Source organism: Cupressus sempervirens, chromosome 5 (genome assembly GCF_028749045.1).
Source record: "Cupressus sempervirens isolate cs-2001-9-10 chromosome 5, ASM2874904v1, whole genome shotgun sequence".
Lineage (NCBI taxonomy): Eukaryota > Viridiplantae > Streptophyta > Pinopsida > Cupressales > Cupressaceae > Cupressus > Cupressus sempervirens.
Window position 1 is genome coordinate 120,315,273 of NC_143122.1, and position 4,157 is coordinate 120,319,429.

Consider the following 4,157-nt stretch of genomic DNA (forward strand, 5'->3'; position numbering starts at 1 on the left):
TTTTCTTAGTTGCATTGGCTTCCACCCACTTAGTGAAGTAATTAGTCATAGTTATCACATACTGGTGATCGACACTAGATGTTGGATTAATCCAACCAATGAAATCAAGACCCCATTTTTGAAAAGGTCCCTCGATGATGATAGGTCTTAATGGAAGAGTGGCTAATTGAGGACGCTTGGCGAACATCTTACATTTTTCACATTTTTCTATCGAGGAATAGGCATCCTTGAACATTCTGGGCTAGTAATAGCATTGTCTTAATATTTTGGAAGTTGTGATTGAGGATGAAAAATGACCTCCACAGGCTTCATCATGAAATGTTTTCAACAACTTTTCTTGTTGTTGTTTGTCCACACATCTAAGGAAAGTGCCATTAAACAATTTTCCATCCCAAATTACATAATTAGCTGCTTTCAATTTAAGATCCCTCCTTTGTCTTGTAGTTAGGCTCTCTAGACATTCTCCATATGTTAGCAGATAAGTAATATTCTCAAACCATGGATCATGAAGACCTACAACCCAAACTAGTTATTTTTCTCCCAATTCTTCTTATTCTTTAGCGATCTTGTTTTTTGCAATCGCCTTGCACAAGGGATTACCCCTTACTAGCTTGGTAGGTTTAATTTTTTATATCATACTCTTGTGTCTTTGTTATCCATGTTCCTCTAACATTACACCATACATCCTACTGTGTTAACACAGTTTTTACTACTGCATCCGGGACATAAATGACAGAATGTGAATGCAAGAGGATTTATTTTTTATTTTTTTAAAGTGCTTTGACCACTGCAAAAGCATGTTTCTCAATTTGTGAGTATTTTAATTCATGATTTTTCAAGGGTATGCTCATGAAAGCTATTGGGACTTGTATCCCTTCATTATTTTCTTGCATAAGTATTGTTGATAAAGTGAGTTCATAAGCATAACAGTAGATGATGAAATCTCGCTCATAATTCGGGTGACATAATACTAGAGCATTAGCAATAGTGGTTTTTATATTCTGAAAGGTCTTTTTTCCCACCTCATTCCATTTGAAATTTGAATTTCCCTTCATCATGTCCATAATACACTTTGTGGTTTTTGCAAAATTTGGTACAAACCTTCTAAGGAAATTCACCTGCCCGAAGAATGATTTAACTCCTGTTTTATTTGATGGCAAGCTCAATCTTTGAATGGCTTCAACTCGTTCAGGATCAATTCTAATACCCTCTTGAGAAACTATATGGCCAAGGAGCTTCCCCTTTGTCAAGCAGAAAATAGAATTTTTTGGATTAAGTGAGATTTCATGTTCTCGACACCTTTGCAATACTTTCCTCAAATCCTCTATGTGATCTTTTCTCTTTTTCAAAAACATGGTGAGATCATCCAAGTATAGAACTATAATCCAATCCTTTAGATCAGCAAACATTTTACTCATAGACCTTTGAAATGTGGTGCTAGCATTGATGAGCCCAAAGGGAATTCTATGATATGCAAACATACCCCAATGAGTGGTGAATGTTGTCTTATGCTAGTCCTTCTCTTCCACTTCCACTTGATTGTAACCTGAGAAACTATCAAGCATGGACATCATTTTGGATCCAGCCACTGTTTGTAGTAAGTAATCCATATTGGGGAGAACAAAATTATCCTTCAGAGATGCCTGGTTCAAATTATGGAAAATCAACGTAGATCCTTATTTCTCCCTTTTTTTTCCTAACTGGTACTATATTAGCTATCCATGTGGAGTGATGGATGGGATAGATGATTTTTTCCTTCAGCATCTTGTTGACTTCAAGAAATATGGCATCTGCTACCTTAGGATTTTCATTCCTTTATTTCTTCCAAAAAGGGATTGCATCAGATTTAAGGGGAATCTGATGTTTTATCTTCCTACCTCGATAGCTTTTCAAATGTTTGTAACTCCAAGAAAAAACATCTTGATATTCTATGAAGAATTATTTTGCAACTTCTTTCTCTTTAGGTGAACAACATTTCCCAATATTAATCATTTTGGGATCATGTGTATCTCCAATATTCACCCCTTCATACTCACCAGTGGTAGGTCCCTTTTTCGCCCCCCTTTACTTTATGTAGGCATCATATCTATTAAACAATTTTTCCAAAGACACAAAGTATGGGGGAATGATATTACCTCACAATTGAACTTCATTATTTTGATTTGGTTTCCTCTTGACATTAGAGTTTTCATGATTATCATCATTGAATTCATGTTCAGAACTAGATTTGTCATTTTCTAGGAATAGCTGCAAGCTCTTGTCATCTTCAAAGACTTTCTAGGATTTTATATTATCTGGAACAGAGGCTCGATACACAATTTCAATATGGTATTTCTTATCCTTGAATTCTAGATGAGGTAATAGTAGAGAAGTAGAAACTACTAAGGAATCAGCTTTAGTGTTCGTCTCCCTTAGCACTGCTTCAATAGAAAAAGCATCTAGGCCTTCTATTTCATCCCAAATTCTGTTTCTATAGTTCTTCAACTTGTGATTCTTCACAGAGTATTTCCATTTGATTTGTGTTACAATGAGCTCTGCATCACCCCAAGCTTTTAGGATCTTTATTCCTTTTCCTTTCACTGTCATTATCCCTAGTAATAAGGCCTCATACTCTACAGTGTTATTCGTATTCCCAAACTTCAATTTGAAAGCCATGGGTTTAGGTTCTCCCTTAGGGGGTATTAACACTACACTTGTGCCAAATCTTGAAGAGGAGCAACTTCCATCAAATTATAGTATACATATGCTTGTTAAATCTTTTTCCTTATTGGGAATTCCTTCACTTAGATTTTCATTTCTTTGTTCCTCTAGAGCCTCTTTAGTAAATAACATGTAACTGCTAAACTTCAGCTCTTGATAGAGGATTTGAGCTTTAGGATCATCCAATTTTAAGATAGTAAATTTTTCTTTTTTTTCAAGTTCTAATTTGACTTTCTTATTCCCTATGGGTATGACTACTTGGGACTAGTCTAGTTTTATTTCTCCTCCTAGGTCTCAGCAAAAACTCCTACTTAAGAGAAGTCCATAGCTTGCCAGAATATCTACCACTAGAATGGTCAATAAGAGTTTATTTTTTGGATGAGAAGCTAAGGCTACTTGAGCATCTTTAATTTTTCCGAGAAAAGGAACCTATTTAGCATCCATAGAACCTATTTAGCAATTGTAAACATGGATAAAACTCATAACACTTCACATCATCAAGAAAGTTTTCTATTCTTGGAAGGCTCGGCCATAACTATAGAAATGCTAGCATGTAAATCAGAAAGGAATACATATAGAAAGTGTTGTAGAACTTTATGGCACTGAGAGCTTTGGAAATATTTTCACTTACCTCATGAGCCCAATCAATATATTGTGTATCTGAACAAATAACTTGTACTAGAAAGAAATATTGTTCAATGAAATTTAGAGCCTCTACCTCACCTTTCAGTTTGTGCAGGAGAACTAGAATGTCTACAATCTCAGGTTTGAGGTTAGTACCAAATAGAGTTTTAGGGACCTTACTCTTGGCACTTTGTAGCTTTTCAAACCAAGATTGCATATTTTCCTTCCTCCACACCATCTTCTTCATGAAGAACTCAAAAAATGCTCCTCCTACTCTCAAGTCTGAGAACTCCTCCCATTCTGGAACTCAGAGGCAATTCACCATAATTTTCCTATCAATAGAGATTAATACTGTATGATTAGGTAACACAATCTGTCCGATATCCAGATTGTAGTGATTTGTGCATTCATAAATCAATTCTAGAGCTTGGAATGCCACTAGGAAACCAACTACCTCTACTAGTCCACTTCCTCAGAGCTTCTCAGTTATAGGATGAATCGGCTCTGACTTCAGCCTCCTTTGCAAATCTTGCATATCATAAAAATGGAGTGAAGTATTCATGAAATTATACAATGTGGACTTGATTCCATTTAACCCATCAAACCCCACAAATCTGGTTGCCATTCTATCTGAAAATGAAGTAATTTGAAATTTTGAATCTAAATGAAGAACATGATGATTGAATTCGTAGATACAGACTATTTGAAAGCATTGTGCAATTTAATAGAATAACAGTTCAAGAAAAAGTAGTAGTTTGAATAACTATTATGTTTCCATCTATATAAGAGTCTCAATTCATCCATTGATCTTCAAGATCCATGCCACATGAATG